The following is an 18,423-nucleotide window of genomic DNA, read 5'->3' as shown; positions in this document are numbered from 1 at the left end:
GACAACATCTCACTATTGAATCCTTTAAGTGTGCACTGAAAATGCACCTCTTCCGTGAATATTACTCCTAACAATCTTTCCCATAATGCTAGTCTTTTGTCACACCCTTCCCTGCTCGTCTTTATCATGACACTCTCAGTTCTTGTTATTTGGTTTCCCTTTGCGTTTTCTGTACTTGTTTTCATTCATCATTAGTACTGTTGTTCATTCTTTCTTAGTTCATGACGTGTTATTCTGTCCCTCATATGCTGCCCATGTTCTTGTTCTGAGGCGCTAAGACCATGCTCCTTAAAAAAAAATAATTGATTGAAATTTAAATTAATGATTCTTTTAACAATAAAAACAAGCTTCTTATGGCTCCAACTCCCCTTCTACATAATCAAAATCACCTCTGGGTGGAAGCACTCCCGCCAAAGCAAGCAACTAGTATTTTTGCACCTGACTTCCCGTGAGGCAGAGCAGTAAAAAGCTTGGTTGCAGCACTGTCATGGTTTTCCCTCCTTCCTTCTCCCACATAACCCCAACTTCTCTAAAGACTTGAGTTTTCACAATTAATGTCATGTATTTTTCTGTAGTTAATGGGTCTTCATCCTTCTTGGGTTTTTTAATCTTCTGTATGTGTCTCATGGTTTGTCACACATCTGTCTGTTTCTTGGGTGAACTGCTGGGCTGGTGATATCTCTTTTTCCATATGGGTTCTTTTGACACACTTTCTTTGTTCTTGTGGGACGCCGTTTCCTTCTTTTGCCAGTAATGTTCTCTGGGGGTTCTTAGTGCGTTACTTTATGATAGTGCCCCTGTCGCCAATATCTGGATTGTTTGTCGGTCGTTTGGAACGACGTACACCATATATGTCCAGATTTTTCAGCTTATGCACAAAAACTCGTGGATCTTACATGATCGAGCTTGTATCGTTTGGTCCTTTACAGCGCCAACACGCAGCTCTCCTTTTACTTATGCCCAATTAAGCAGCTGCAGTTGTAACACTTTCTTTGTCTGGTTGAACTAGTTTACATCATACCTTGTATCCTATTTTTGCAGTCTTAGGAGATTCATTGTCCTTAAACTCTAGTAAAACTGTTCTGCTAGATATTATTTTTCATTTGTTTCTATATGGATGCGTAGTTTGACTTTGATGAACAAACTTCAAAGAGGTTTATGTATCACTACATGGGTGCCTGAAGAAGGCTTTTTTTTTTTTTTTTCTTTTTTTTTTTCTTGCATGATGTGAAAATGTATGGACTCTAGAAAGTTCGCCCACTACAGGTTAGAACTGGGCCGTCTAGGAAAATATCATGGTATATAAAGACACAGACAAACAGTTCTTTAAAAAAAAAAACCAGTTTGAAATACAGAGACAAAGTTTGGCTAGTAGAAATATAACACGATTTTATTTTTATGCTTATTTGTGATAATTGAAAACAACAACAAAAACATTAGGCAAAGTTCTGAAAAAAATCGTTTTGTGCAAAAGTTAAGCTAAAAAGGTTTAAGCATCGTTATCGGTACAGAAGGTGCGGACCACTTTCCCGTCTGGCAAATGAAGAAAGAAAAAAACAAATTCCATAACTGTCTCTTTTTACTAACAAAAGAAAACAACCATAATATATGAGATTGCATGTATACATCCCTGCACCAAACAACCTAATCGGGTTTTAACACTTTATACTGGTTTCCGAGGGATGGCTTTCATCTTAATGCCGGTTTTGGTACTCATCGTAATATGTTCAACCTTTTCAACCTTGTGGTCAGGATCAAGGACCAGGGTAAATCTGAGATATTGAAAAAAACCGTGACAGATCTGAGAAAACGGGACAGAACAAGGGGAACTTGGGTGGACCAAATTCTAACTGATGAACAGGACAATCTAATGGAAGCAAATATTCTAATACTTATATTTACTTTGATGGAAGTCAGTGCACAAAAACCACGCACACACGCATGCACATGCCCACACAGGCACAAAGAGAAAAATACTAAAAAGAGAAGTGGATAAACAAATAATGACCAAAGCCAAAATTCTCCTTATAAAATGAAATTAAAATAGTAAGCAGACGATACCTGTGCAAAATCCTTGCAAGGGCAAGTTTCATCTGATCCATAGCAAAGTTTTGGCCAATGCAGTTCCTAGAGTTAGAACACAATATTATGATAAAAGAGAAAGCACAGCTAATGTGATTTGCTGTTTTTTAAGCAATGTTAATGTTGATAGACAGACAGAGTGTTCTGTGATTGACCTTTTTCCAGCTGAGAAAGGAATGAAAGCATACGGGCTGCGGGACTTCATGTTTTCTTCAGTGAATCGTTCAGGGCGAAACTCCTGTAAACAAAACAAACAAAAAAAAAAAACTAGGGAATTATTCGTTACATATCAGTCTTTGTATAATCTTTGCTGGACTTACCAACTTAAGAAAGAGCACTAAATGATATAGCAAGGGCTAACATCTTACCAAGCTGTCCTCCCACACCTTGGGGTTGTGATGGATGTTGTAAAGAGCGATGCAGACAATGACACCCTTTGGGGCAATGAAGCCATCAAGTTCTAGGTCTTGACTGAGTTGTCGGTAAATGAACGGGATGGGGGAGTGCAGGCGGAGACCCTCTTTGATGCACATGGAGAGGTACGGTAGACGAGACAGATCCTCCCTGCGAGTACAGGAATTAATGTACAACACCGTGAGAGGTGTGTATAGCGGTGTGTGTGGGGAAAGGGGGCAGCATATGCCAAGATGGTCGTACGCAGGTCAGCCAGCTACTATAAAGGAGACTACATAAAAGTTCACTTATTTCGTGGCCGAATTATTGCATGGATGTTAATTGGTGTAGTCCAGTCGAGTTAGGGCTATGGTCGAAGTGACTCATGCCGTAGTGGAATCGGTAGATGCACTAGAAGGGCAATCAATGAGTTCTTTGCTTGGAGATCAGTTCCCTTTCTTATTGTTGTTGTTGCTGTTTTTCTTTTTGTAAAGCGTTTGAATCTGCCTTTGATGGTAAATCATTATAGTCGTCGTCGTCAAACTTATGGATCTTACCAGAGAACTTCATCTGTTTCTCGGCCTTTGAACAGCTCATCAATCTCTTCTTGACAAGTAGCCTGTATATCGGGATGCTGAGCCAAAGAATACATTGTCCAAGATATGGTGCTAGCTGTTGTACCTTCCCCTGTCAACAAGAATTAGCTTTACTATTTATAGGTTTCCTACTTCAAAAATTGTACTACCCATAAATATGGATATAATGTTCCTTTCATCCCTCACCTCTCTTTCTTTCTGTCTCTATCTCTTACAGACACACCTCTTGCCGTACAGTCATGCGCCCATAAGGTGACCTCTGACCTGCTGCAAGGAATGTGTCCACCTCATCTCTTATTTCCTCAGACGTGAGACCCTCTCCATTCTCATCTTTGGCTGTCAGCAGAATGTCCAGAAAATCCAGGACATTTTTTCTTCTTGGTCGTATGGTCTTTTTCAGATAAATCAGTCTTTAAAGAAAAATGGCATGATGGTTAAACAGTTTGTTACCAAATGCTAGGAATACTAAAAACATGTACAAAAACATATATGCCTCATGGAACAGTGTCATATGTTGCAAGAGGTTTTAGTAAAAGAGGGAATCACTGTTTGCTATCACCCATCCAGAAAAAGAAAACTATTCAATTTATTTCAACTCTCGCAAGCTAATTTGCCATATGTTGATCTAATTGTCAATTTTATCATTATTTATCTTTGCTTGATCAGAGCATAAAACCATGGACGTATACTGTGTAGGATATTAGTTGGTGATAAAAAAACTGTAAACTTCGGCCTATTCAGCACACCTGTATATAAACCACACCCACTAAATTTTTATTAAATCTCTACTTTTTTCACAAATAAGCCAAACTGGTTTATAAGTTACAAATATACACAACATTGCATCGTAGGCATTTAAATTCGTCTCGCGTTCCGCACGATGAGGGTGTGTGCTTCAGCAACTGATACTTGGATTTTAAAATATGAACAGTTGACACAGTAACAACCTGAACAGTTAACACTTTAACATGGAGCTCATCCAAAATTAATCTTAATCTGAAAAATTCGCAAACAAACCGCATCGCTGTTACCGCAGGGTTTAGGGCTGGGGACGAAAGTGGCGGTGTAGGTTTGTATGTTTGTGTGTGTAAGTACGCACGAGTGTGAGAGAGAGAGAGAGGGAGAGAAAGTGAAAGGGTTTAATTTTTATTTAAAATAGTACACTTGAGTCTGATTGTATTGTAATAAAAAAGAAAGAAAGAAGATTTGCAGCTTGTGGTCCATCAGGCTCTTCATGTGTCTTCAAGTCGACACTGGAGTTCAAACTTTAAGCAGATCTCATATATTTCTACTCCACAGTTGAGCACACCATCTGTAAAGCCTTCTTAATTAAATGGTATTACAAAATGGAAATGTTTAAAGTCCATCAACTGACCAGGAGTTGTTTGCGTTTCCTGATAACATCATCTGCCACTTTGTGCACCAGACGACAGGTCTTAAAGAACTTGCGTCCCGCAGCAGTCAAAGAATAAATGAAATCAGACTGAAGCCAGGGCTTCCTGAATAATTACAACAAAAAAAAAGAAAATATATAGTTAGTGATCTACATCAAGTTTTTTAAGATGACTTATTACAGAAGTAAATCAGCAGTATGAAAATAAAATTCATTTATTGCTTCCTTCCAAAAAAAGAACTTTACTCCAACAAATATTTGTGTATTTGGTTTTTTTTTTTGAATCGAGGTCTCCATGCGATATTTAAAAACATAGATATGATGATTGAAAACAGTGCTGTAGATTTTAAAAAAGACATGTACATGACAAAAGACACTTACAAAACTCTTATGGAGACCATTTCTGAGAGTGATTGCACAGCCTGAACATAGTAGTGGGGGTCACTGCAACAGACAGAATCGTGTTGTAAGGAAAAAGATTATTTACAAATTAAAATGTTATGGGCCTTGAAAGTCAGAGATTTTTTATTTGTTTATTTTTTTGCTTTTCGTGGAGATAAAAGGGGCATCATGTCCATTTTCAGACTAACAAGCTGATTGCCTAACTTCATCTATGTGCTGTGTTATCCAGTGATGTACTCTCGACCTGTACAGAGAAACTTGGCCAGTCTCTGATAATGACTGCTATAAGTAAAGATTCTTATTTCTTAGTATTATTTCTTAGTATTATTCCACTTTCATAGCTGGTGCTTCAATGCGAATATTGTGTAATATTACTAAGTTAATATATATTGCCGGTCATAAAAAAATTAAGACCAATTTAGTTCCTTCAACTATTTGTTCTTATTAGGATTACTCGTGATTTCTAGCTGTAAAGGTTCTGGACCCTGTTTGTTGATAACTTAAGTGAGTTGAGTTGTTGGTGATAACTTTTGAGAACTACCTTAATTAATTCATCCTGCAGATTTTATGTATATATATATATCCTTTTTAACTCCTCTTTTCTCTGTTTTACTTTTTTGGAAGAAGTGAAGAACTGAAAATATATAATAATGACTCACCCTTCCCTTTGGCAGTCTGCATCGTATGAAAATGCACATTTGAGGATGACATCAAAAGAAAATTTTTTGATAGTTGAGTAGACCTCAAAGTATTCATCCCTTCTTGCATAATCTCCCAGTCTTGCCTGCCAACCATGTACAAAATGTTTGAAGACTTACGGGACTACATTTGCATGCTGCACTCTAAACACTAAATTTGAATCACTATAATTGATGCAATGAACTCAAAATCACGAAAAGAAAATCGGTTTTTGACCAATTTAATGAAAACACTTTCTTAGAAGCTGCTTGAGCCAAAACACAGGGACTGACCTAACTCGATGAGCCACCAATAATACTTAGCAAATCTTAGCAAAGCATGTCTGCCTTGCTTGGTGTACATATATATTAATGTAATATTAATAAATATAATCATTGATGCACATCCGTAATTATTAAGGTTTAATGTTTATTATAGTAAACAAGTATTTCACATAATGTAGTCGTGATTAGAGAGCTTCAAACCCAATCTGTCAGTCTTATACAATTTGTCCAAATGAAAATGTTTCAAATCGGTGTTGTCAAGCTAAATGTGTTCTGAAGAAATATTCCATGTAGATTATTCTAAATAGAAACTTAAACGTTTGAGGGATCTTGAAATATGACATCTTATCAATATGTATGTGTGTGTGCAAGTTCCTGAAAGTGAATGCATTTGTTGACAGAAAGGTATAGTAATAAGAAAGAAGGTGTAAGTGTAAGTAATGGTGACATGGTGTGTGCATAGCTGTATAGTTTTTGCAGCTTACCTGAAACAAGTGACCCCAGAAAGGATGAGAAGGATCCTGGGGGAACTTCTTGACAAGGTCGCAGAATCTTCTGTATTTCTTCACTGCCAAGAGGAACTTTATCATATAGAACACACCTACAGTCGCTATGGCTACTAAAAGAGTTGCTGACATAATGGCCACCGTGTTTGTCGTCAAGAAAATGAGTGTGATCAGCTGAAGACATAAAATAATACATATTTTAAAGATTGACTTAAAAGTTATTAATAAATACTACCTGACTAGAGATAAACATAATGAAATGAAAAAACATACATTAAAAAATTAAGAAATTTATACACATACAATGCTCTATTTACAAATTGGCAAGTGATAAATGATTGTATAAAATTCGGTTCTCCACTCCTTTCTGGGAAAGAAAAAACCCCATAAGATTTACACCTACAAATCTATCATACTTTCTAAAGTTCTAACTACTACTTCTATCTTCGACAAAAGTAGCATAGAACTATAGCAGCACAAATAACCAAGAACTGAAAAGCTCTGCTTTCAAAATGCTTCACAAATTTATATGAACATTTTCCCCTTTAGGCATCATTACTCTTTTGAAATTCTGATTTTAAAAACCAATAAATTATGTATTATTTAAGTTGATAAATGTAGATGCGTACCCTGAGCCCTAACAAAAAAATAAAATATGCAACACTGCATGATTAATATCATGATGGACGTTCAACTCTGAACTAAATTTAATGACAGAATTACGGATGACTAATTGAAAGGTCTAATGGGCTACAAAATGTTATGCAATGATTGGATAAAGCTCAGTGCTGGATACTATTTCCTCAAAATCTGAGTGAGTATTATCTTCTTTCTGCGTAGCACTCCAGTGTACTAAGTTATGTCTTTGTTTGTAGAGGGTAGGGTCGAACAGTTCCCAGGACTGTCCCTTGTGTACTAAGTTATGTCTTTGTTTGTAGAAGGTAGGGGTCGACAGCTCCCAGGACAGAGAGACATGCTAGACAGATGTTTCATCTACATCTTCAGCTAGAAACTTTGATGACAAAGCTTCATGTTTTGAGCTGCACGATATCAGTTTCATACGTATGTATCTTTTCACTCAAACTCCCCACACCCTCATCTGTGCCTTTGTTTCATCAAAACTTGACTTCCGTCATTCTTTCTTTTCGGGTTGTCCTCTGTACATCATCAACAATCTCTAAAAGCTTCTAAACTATACAGTGTAACTTGTACTCAAAGCAAGACAACGAGGTGGAAAACTTCTTCTCCTATATTGTTTATTGGCTTCCTTCACAGGCTCGTATAGAATATAAACTGGATACATTCTGCTTTGGATTCTGTATGCACTCTGTTCCTTCTTAGTTTTTTTACCTACGTACTCAGTACACCCCAAGAAGGCAACTCTGTACTTCTTTCCATTCCAAGAATCAAAAGAAAAGCATTTGGTGAATGCAATCTGACTTTAGTATAGAGATGGCAACACCCAAGAAAGAAATCAGAACAACTAGAGGAAGACAAGAAACCTTTGGTGTCCTACTTAGAATATCAGTGAAACCACAAGTGAGGAGTCAAGGTGTCAAGACATGCATGTGACCTCAAAGTAGATGGTTACCGATGGCAGCGGAAACAATGTGGTATTGGATGGTGCATGGAGGATAATTAATCACTAACGGTTACTAATGGCTGACTTTGAAACTGAGAGATTGATATGCTTGCATACCTGTTGAAATCATGGTTCATGAAGAGACAAACTCCGGCTATTTCATAATACTACAACAAAAATGTGCGATTTATATTGCACAGAGTGAGGGTCACATAAGAGCATGCACTCAGCGCTTGATACAAAAACTAGGTTAATTTGTAGCACATGAAGGAACAGAAAGGTGGACAACATTGAGAATAAAGTATAAAAGACAATGAAGACAGAAACGATGAAGAAACAGCAAATGTTACAAATGCTTACAAGGGGGTTGTCATGCTGTATAAAAGAGGAGATGTGACAAGAGTAGTGCTTAATGTTTTACACATAAATTACATTCCTTTTACAATGAGATGGTGATTGGTGTGGCGGAATGCTTGCTGTAACTAAAGAGCCTGGACTATTGTAACCGGACTGACCGGCACCTATCGCTAACACCCTAGCGCCAAATCAACATTTGTTAAACTGAATCGTGCATATTTTCATCCTCATCTTTCCATGCCTGAAGGGGAAAAAATCAATTGTTATTGCTTTACATATTAATTCAACAGACAATAATGATTTTACCCACCAGCAAAACAAAACCTGTTTGTTGAATCTTTAATTTGAAGCAGTACTTCTGCTTTTAACTGATGCAATTAAAACTACAAGCAACACTTCCTTAAATGATTAAATCTGGACCTTCTATTTGTGACATAATTCCATTCTTGCCAGTGAGTCAATAATCCTTTGTTTAAAACTTCTTATGATATTGCTAAATACTTCCACTCCTTGATTTACCCAAACGTCCAAAACTATACCTAAAACGAATCCGATGTACACAGTTTACCCTGGCGCATGTGATATTTTTGTTGACACCTCGGGTGCGAAACACAATCTGCATACCACGGACGGTTTCCTGGTTTGGATATATTTGGCTGCCCGTGTGAGTAGTAAAATCGTATCTTTACCTGTCTATAATGATCGTAGACCATCCTGCACTTTTTGTTTTCTTCTTTCGCCGCTTTGAACAGTGAGAAAAGCCTCTTTCGTATGTCCCGGACTCACTTTTGTAAACGCTCTGCAATAAAGATGTTTTTGCTCTTCAAATTTCGCTTGGCTCTAAGAACTGTTTCTTTGTCATTGAAGAAAGTAAAGCGAACCACAATGAGAAAGTTAGTTTCTTGAGTTCCGTATGTCAAAAATGATATTATCATCAATCTTCAGTTTTTCTTTGAACATGCCTCTCATTGCAGATTCACATTGCTCCCACGTTTCCAATCTGACACCAGTCTTTGGTAGATCATATATGATGATGAAAATTATATGGGCACCTACAGTATCTTGAGATTGTTGTTGTAATGATTTTATTTTTCCTTTGTTGTAGCATATATGGAGTGGATGTAGATAAATAAATATCGCTCAAAACTCCATGTTTTATGATCTGGAAACTTTTTTAAAAACCAGTATATACCAATATGTTGATAAAGAAACTGCTTTTTTTAGTAGAATTTTTAAATGCATGCAACACTAAAATTTGATAATGGCAAAATATTCGCTTTCTTGTGTCTGGTTTAAAAATTCCTGTTTGACAAGACCTTAATTTTACCTTGGCTTTTACATTTTCAGACTACCCTAATACCAAATCACTTAAGCAAACCAATAATGCAGTCACCAAGAGAAGCAACTTTGGGAACATTCAGTTTTATTCAGTGCTTTTTGTTTATAATAAACCCCAAGTTTCCCCAAAGTGAACCCACAACCTTCAAATAGAAATGCCAGCTTATGCATTTATCATATTAATTAGCTTAATTTTAAACATCGCTCCCCTCACATGGGAGGAATGGTGTATATAAGTTCCTCTCATTCTTAAGACTGATTTGAGGAAACCTAACTCTTCAGGGACAAAATTACTAATCACGAAAGTATTAATATGCCAGAAAAATTATAAGAAACTGTTAGACTTTGTGCAGTCATGTCATTACTCCACATTTCACATGGGCAACAGATTCAGTAAATGATCACATTTATCTTCGATTGTCTGCTAAAATACTTGTCACCAGCACTTGTTGTCCATGTCGTTTACAAAAATAAAGTTACACATCTACACAACTAAACAACTCAGTAAGCATTTTTTGTTTCAGCTTTTGATTATTTACAAAAAAGAATCTGTTTGATGTAGTCTCATAGCACTCTTTGGTTCTCCTCTGGAAATAGTTGGCTATGTAGAGTTGTGGGAGCATACAGATGCTGTCATCCTACATGGCTCATGCTTGTTTTCGTGGGATGGCTTTCAGCTGAATGCCTGTTTTGGCTTTCATAACAAGTGACTCAACTTTTCTCAACTTTGTGGTCAGGATCAGCCACTAGAGTAAATCTGAGACATGAAAAATATACTGGTAAATAATTATTGGAATATGGCATCAGAATCTCAAACATGACTGTGCAAAACTAAAATAAATATGCATTTATGCTAATGCATAAAACCAAGATATGTCGGTACGAGTGATACAGACAACTACAAGCACTTCTTTCTTTTCTACTTTCTCTACTGCCTTCTCTCTCATTTAGAGAAAGAATTAAATGAGAAATATGTCAAGACAGAGTAATACAGACAACACCTCTTTTATTCTTCCTCTTTCATACTTTCAGAGAGAAAAAAAAATTCAATTTATGGGTATGGGAAAGATGACTGAAATTAAAATGTCAAGCTACATATCTTTAAATTTAAATGGATGGAAAATTTCACCTGTGCAATGTCTTTGCAAGAACGAGCTTAATTTCATCCATAGCAAAATTTTGGCCAATGCAGTTCCTGAAATCAGAAACATTTTTTCTTGTAAGGTAACTGAAACACTAGTATATCCTAGACAGCTGGCCAATTAGTGTTGCCAATATTTGTAAACTTATAATCACTGTATAGTAGTTGTCTATGTGCTATCAATGCTAACTCTGTAGATTCCCATGTCATGAGTTATTAATTGGATACAACAGAGTATCATCACACCTTAACAGAAATTCAAAATGAACAGCTCATTGGGTTATGTACCTTGGCCCAGCTGAGAATGGTATGAAAGCATAAGGGTTGCGGGACTTTATATTCTCTTCAGTGAATCTCTCTGGACGGAACTCCTGTAAAAAAGCGAATTTAAAAATAAATGTTGGAAAAAGTTAACAGAATGCTGAACTTAAAATTATAATGGCCTCATCTGCAATTTTAATAATAGCAACTAGGTTATACCATTTTACTGAGTTTGGAGTCACCAAATCACTTCTACATCTGCTGTTTGAATCATTTACCAGGTTTACTATATTATTTTTCAGTGTGTTTAATCACTCATCATGGTAGGTCTGTATATCGTCACTACCTCTTCCTAATCATATACATCTATATAAAACCTTAGGCACAAGCACAAACTCATGTGCTCTTGCTCCACCCAGCTAGTTAAAAGGTTATTTCGCTGATTTTCTAAAGGTCATGCAGGGTAACAAACCTCGATATTTTGAAGGATAATGACTGATGATAATAGAATGGTATTAATGACAGTGCCTTACCAAGCTGTCCTGCCAGACAGTGGGATTGTGGTGGATGTTGTAAATGACAATGTTGACTATAGCACCCTTGGGTGCAATGTAACCATCAATGTCTGTGTCTTGAGTAAGCTCTCTCTGTATGCTTGGGACAGGAGAGTGAAGGCGAAGAGCCTCTTTGATGCACATGGAGAGGTATGGGAGATGAGAAAGGTCTTCCCTGCAATTAAATGAGAAACCTAATGAAATCTGTGAGGGAAGGATGTGTACATGTATGTGTGTATATATACATATGCCTGCATATTTCTGCACGTGTGGTGCTTGTTTGCATGTGCAAATAGGCTGGTGAGCATGTTAGCTAATGGACATGGACAGTTTATGACACTGACAAAGTTAATGATTTAACAGTTAAAAAAAAAAAAAAAGATTGCTACTACACTATGCAGTTTACAACCCCAAGCCACAATAAAAGTACTAAAAGAATAAAGTGTGTCCTTCCTACAAAAAAATTTGGCAACAAAAAAGACTAAGCTAAATTTACTTAAAATTACAAGAAACCAGAAGTTTAACAGAATCTTAAACATCCAACTGACAACCCGGTGCAGCCCAGCTATTATGGCAGGATGTTTAACATGTAATAAGAAGCAGAGCAAACCTTACCACAGAAAATCATCTGTTTCTCGGCCTTTGAACAGCTCATCAATTTCTTCCTGACAAGTGGCCTGTATATCAGCATGCTGAGCCAGAGAATACATCGCCCATGAAATGGCGCTAGCTGTCGTATCATGCCCTGCTCACAAGAGTTTGTGGCAATTTTATTCTTTTGAGTTAAGGCATCCTTTGAGATGTGTCTATATGTCTATATGTGTAAGCATGCACAGTGAATGTGTGAATGCCTGCTCCCACACTTGCTTATGTTTTTTTAAGCATCCACATTCTTTGCTCATTATTTTTTCTCTTTCATTTTCTTTACTGTCAATGCATAAATGATTTCAAATGTATAAAAGCAAACTTAAGTGCCGCGTTTACCAGACATTTTCAACAAGTTTTAAAGGAGCAAACATTTCTACTTCTTAGCTCTTTAATGAACATGACAATAGTATCTGTTTTCAACTGGTCAAGTAGGTGCTTATTGCAAAAATAAACCAAGCAAACCAATGGCACAATTACTACTGAAAACATCTCTTGGAACATCCAATTTTTTTACAGTTCTCTTGCACAAAATAGACCACAATTTCCCTAAAGTGAACCCTCACCTTCAAAAAGGAATGTGTCTACTTCTGCTCTTATCTCATCAAATGTGAGACCTTCTCCATTCTCATCTCTGGCTGTCAGCAAAATGTCCAGAAAATCAAGGCAATTCTTTTTGACCTCTTGTTTTCTTACTGGTGTATTGGCCTTTAAAAAATAAACAATGCCATGATAATACTGAGATCAGAAAAGTGAGAGCAATATATTTCAATGTTAAATATATTTCTCAAGGTAGAAACTGATAATAGATAAAGAAAAAGCCATACAGAAATTAGTTGAACAATATAAACTTTAATGATAAAATAGAATCAGAATAAAAGTATTTTTAAGTTGAAAACATCTGTGAAATGGGTTATGTAATATGTTGCCATTGAAAAGCTTAAAGGTTAGCTTGCAATTAAAAAAAAAAAAAGAAATTAATAGTGAATTTGAGACCTTATCAACTGACCAGAGTAATCTTGCGCTTGCTAATGACATCATTAGCCACATTATGCACCACACGGCAGTTTTCACGAAACTTGCGCCCCATAGGGGTTAAAAAATAGAGCCAGTCACTGTGAAACCAAGGCTGACTAAAAAAAAAAAAAGAAAAAAATCGGTAATCACTGACTGGATTATCTATGCCTATCCTTCACTAAGAGGGAAACCTACAGGTTACAATGTATGCTGATGGTTCCTGTCATCTGAAGATGAAATAATATATTCCACTAAGGAATTAACTCAACTAATCAACATATTATTTACATGATTTCATATTCATTCAGTACATATAATTGTTTTCTCGCACAATTCGACTTAATATTTATCATAACAATCTGTGAAAACAGATTTATATGACTAAGAAAACTAATCACAGCAAAATGATTTTGAAAGAAGATGGGGTCATAAGTGAAACCCAGTGAGTAGTTTGTAAATGTAAATACTGATAAAATCTATGCATTCTTTTGTTTCAATTGAATAAAATGACTTATTTTGTATCTCAACAAATGCACAATTGCAGGCAGTAAATTTAAAACACTCACAAATATCTTTGGACAGCCATTTCTGAGAGGGCATAAACAGCTTGAACATATGGATTCTGATTCCTGAAACACAGAGCAAGTCAACAAACTTGAAAGAGATTAATTTCAATGAGAAATTCTTTTCGTACATGACCATTCACAGCCAAATGGCACAACCTAATTTCCTGAATGAGATAAAGAATATATGGATTTGTGTAAGTGCTTTATGGTTATGAACAATTTCATGACAGTTAACTGAAATTTATGTAAGTGAAAACACATTTCATTTGAACTTAAAATGAAAGGTACTACAAAAATTACTCTTCTCAATATTTAAATGTTAGAGAAAGTAAGAGAAAGATTTACGACAAGGAGAGAAGTATGTGGTTTTACTTCAGAACCTGTTTGATACAAGATACAGTCTCACTGGCTGAATCCTCTCCATTATCTTTTGTTGAAGAAGTTGTGGAGCTGCCTTTATATAGCACTTGCAGCATCACAGCATAAAGCATCAAACCATTATTGATGATGAAGCTCAAAAAAGGCAATTAATTGTGCACAAACTACCTTAAAAAGAAAATTAATGCAATACCTACCCTACTTTCTGACAGTCAGTGTCATAGGAAAATGCACACTTCAGAATGACATCAAGGGTAAACTTGCTAATGACTGAAAATACCTCAAAGTATTCATCCTTTTCTGCATGAACTCCTATGTTATGCCTGCAAGATGAATAAGTAATAGCTTAACAGGCACACAGATAAACAGACTAGCTGAATGCATCAGGATTAGACAATGACAATATCAGTAGCATCAAAAGGACAATAGATATCAGATCAAAAACAAATTCAAAATAAAAAGCAAATAACACTTTTTTAAATTTTGAAACATTTGATCTCCATCTATTTAAATTTCCTCACTTACATGCATCTGTGCATGCGCACACACACACACAAACACACACACACATTCAGGCAACTAAACACACCAGCAAAACATCAGCTGCCGTGTTTTTGATGCCAAGGTAAGGCTTGAGGATATCGAAGTGGAAAGCTGGTGTAAGTAGGCGTCGGTTGCGTCCCCATTTCCTCCCTTTGCTCAGCAGCAAACCATCGCCAATCCAAGGTTCCAGCAGATGATAGATTCGTTGTGCCTTAGGTTCTAATGAAAACAATTAGGAAACTGAAATTAGGACCTGATAACAGATAAATCTAATCATCTACAAATGACAGTAATAAAACACCAAATTAAGGACTTGAAAACACATTGACTAACCATGTCTAGGACACTGCATGTAAAAGGTAGAGCTAGAGTATTTGCTATGTGATCATTAGGTTTCCAGCTTATCTCCAATGATTTACTCTAAGGGCAAGAACTATTTCCAGCCTCTCTGTTACCATACTGTCAAGCCTCCCTATATATTGTGAATGTATGTAACTTTTAAAAGAATTACCTGAAGTTTTAAGAACTAGCTTCACTGTATCTGGATGAGAAACCAAAATTACAGGTATAGAGGGTCCTAACCACATTGAACCAACACGAGGGTACTTTGCTGTCATCTCCCGTTGATACTGCAGGCCTTTCTCATTTGGGCCAGGGTGCTGAAACATAACAAGGAAACAAAAAATGCTAGTACTAAAAGGTTTTTTAATTTCACAAAAAAGTATCCACAAACAATTATTAGAGACATTGTTGAAAGCACTGTGTGTTTGTGTATATGTGCATCCATGAATATGTTCATAAAAGAGAAATTCAGCATAAGTAAAATATGTAAGCAAATCTTTATTTAAAAACTACACAAGCAGATCTTTACTGAAACAAAGTAAATATCAATGCACCGTATAATGCTCACATCAAACAAGTGACCCCAGATGGGATGAGAGGGTTCATGGGGGAACTGCCTGATGAGGTAACATGTCCTGCTGTAGTCTTTAACAGCCATCAGAAACTTGATGATGCAGAACACTATAAATACCAGAGCAGCCACTGACAGGGCCGATGCTGCTATGGCAACCATGTTTGCTGTGAAGACAGTGGTCTTCTGGTGAAACAGAAAATATATCAATCACACAAAACATTTTCAAAATTATCAGCAAATAAATGTAACAAAAAAAAAAAAAAGAAAAAAGGCATTCTAGAACAACAAACAATATATACATGAAGATCAGCCTGATGAACTTCTTATAAAGCTAATATTACATTGTAACTCAAAAAAGAAAGGAAGTGCTATCAGCTTATAGGGTTGTATTAATATACGGTGTTCAAGCCCTCAAATGTCAGGGCCATCTTTTGTGAGGGTAGTGTTCCAAGGGATGGGGATAGATCGAGTTTTCTCAACTGCAGAGCCAAAGAAGGAGCTTTTGATGAATTCCTCTCATCCATTTGTGACACAGAGAGGTCAGCTTAAGGAAGCTGAATAGGCTGACTTGGGAGGTAGGGAGTTAATATGCTAAGGGTAGGCCATGAAGACATCAGTAGTCATACAATGTAGCAATATTGTAATTGATGCAAGTTCAAGTTGATGTGGCTTACAGAGGAGTAATGTAGCATGGTCTGCCTTTTGCAGAAGACTATAGAAGGGGGATCATTCTGAACCTTTGAAGTCTGTCTAGCAGGCAGATTGGAAGGTGAAAAGGTAGAACTCAATTTGAGATATATATTGACTAGGCCTAAGACATTTTAAGGGAAAAAAATGATGAAAAACAATCATTATCATTACTAGCATCCTCATCATGCTAATAAATTAAAGCATTAAGGAGCATATAAAATAAAACTTGCTGATATAATCCTGTAATTGTTGCAGACCTATGCACCTCGAGGAGTGGGGGGGGGGGAATTTGGTGTTTTACGCCGTGTCAGCAACTGAGGCTATATTACGGCAGGCAGCCAGCTCTGTAAACAGATGTCACGTGCAGAGAAAGAACAGCGTGCCCGAGACGAGAAATGAACTCTGGGCAGCCAACCTTCACTGTATTGGTGACAGGTGCTAACAGCGCTAACCGTTGCGCCACCGGACCGCTCCCCCGAGGAGTAACAAGGAATAAATTAAAACTAATGTAATCCTGTAAGATATGCCACAAAAACAACAATCATCATTATCCATTAGAGCATCAACTAAGCTAATGCACAATTGTTAACACATTACCTGTCAGACAGCTTAAAAGCAGAAATAAGTCCAGCTGCTCTTGACTGACAATCACACCTTAGGTTTTTATCCGTCACTAGGAAGCAACTGAAAAAAAAATAACATGTCATGGCATTTATATGTTTTCAAAGTAACTTTCTTCTGATATAAAGTGCTTTGTATACACAATTAGCAAGGTTTCTGGTTATGGAAGTAGATATTCAATATAAAACGAGCAGAGAGAAAACTCAAACTCATCGATCAGGCCTCAGTATGGTTATGTTAAACCTCATCCTCTTCAATACAAAAAATTGACATTAAAGACCAACTTGAACGAGTTTTTTTCCAGATATCGGTAGATATAGGCAATATAAACTAAACTTGTAAATTCCAGCCTCAAAAACCGATTCGTTAATTAATTATCCGCTACAAAAGTACGTGCTTCGCACCAACGATCAACGAAAAGTGTACGTGACGCTGAGTGTACTACGTCACGTTGGTACACCATTCACCACATTGCCAGCCGTCAACAGCAATCAGAGAGAGAATGAGCAACAGTTGGGATTATTCGGACCTGACAGTGCTTTTCTCATGGTTCTGAACAACTGGTACTTTAGCAAGAGAAATGTAGACTGTCAACGTCCGAATAACCGGATCTGTCGCTCTAGCTGACTGGTGTTGACAATGTTGTGAATGATGTACGTGACGTAGTACTCAGCGTCACGTACACTAGCTGTTAGCGGCGCTCGATCGTTGATCACTGGTGCGAAGCGCGTACTTTTGTAGCGGATAATTAATTCAACAGATCGGTTTTAGTGAAATTTCATGTTAGGTTTATATCGCCTATATCTACCGATATCTGCAAAAAAAAAAAAAACCCAAAAAAAAAAAACAAAAAAAACGCAAACCGTTCAGGTGTGTCTTTAGCATTAAAAAAGTTGAGAGATACAGAATATTTGGACATCACAAAATCAGACATTCATTTTTTGCTGGCCAAAACTGACAGTTATAAGAAGGGTCGGATACGTTTGATACTGTAGCTCTAGGACGATGCTTAATATAAGGTTCATGAGGAAATGATGCGTCGACGAGAATTTAAATTCTGCTTTTACAACGTCTTTAGCTGATTCTTGTTTTCAAATAATCACTCTATGAAACCGTTTATTAAAATTAAACATCCATCAGACACAGTCACTGCTCTTATATTTGTAAGTTTTTTGATAATTCACAACTACAATGCCTGTGCTAAATATACTTACAGGTTTTTCCGTACAACAGCAACGTCTGCTCCTTCTCAGCCAGCACGATCCACAATACACTGCCAGAGAAGACAGGTCTGTATTTATTGTCCACGGTGCGAAGGTCCGTTTACAGTACGTGCGGGAAAGGTTTGCGAGTCCTAACAGCGAACGGATGTTTGTAGCTAGCCGTTGGAACTACTGTACTGCATTAGGAATGCTTGGTTATCGAGCACTAAATTGGGACATTTGCACCTACAACACTTCAAGATAACAAAGGTCCTCGT

General features: G+C 36.8%; 1 protein-coding gene and 1 pseudogene across 1 annotated transcript in view; one reads left to right on the top strand and one right to left on the bottom strand.

Annotated features, from left to right (window-relative positions):
* Positions 1-5,529, top strand: part of LOC112561855 (phylloquinone omega-hydroxylase CYP4F2-like) — an 11,640-nt gene extending 6,111 nt beyond the window's left edge. The window contains exon 5 of the mRNA XM_025234657.1: positions 5,049-5,529. The gene's annotated coding sequence lies outside the window, so the exon portion shown is untranslated. The remainder of the gene's footprint in view (positions 1-5,048) is intronic.
* On the bottom strand, positions 1,373-18,423 carry LOC112561432 (annotated as a pseudogene).

The sequence above is a fragment of the Pomacea canaliculata genome, linkage group LG4 (assembly GCF_003073045.1).
Source record: "Pomacea canaliculata isolate SZHN2017 linkage group LG4, ASM307304v1, whole genome shotgun sequence".
Classification (NCBI taxonomy): Eukaryota; Metazoa; Mollusca; class Gastropoda; order Architaenioglossa; family Ampullariidae; genus Pomacea; species Pomacea canaliculata.
This window is presented reverse-complemented; position numbering and strand designations above follow the sequence as displayed.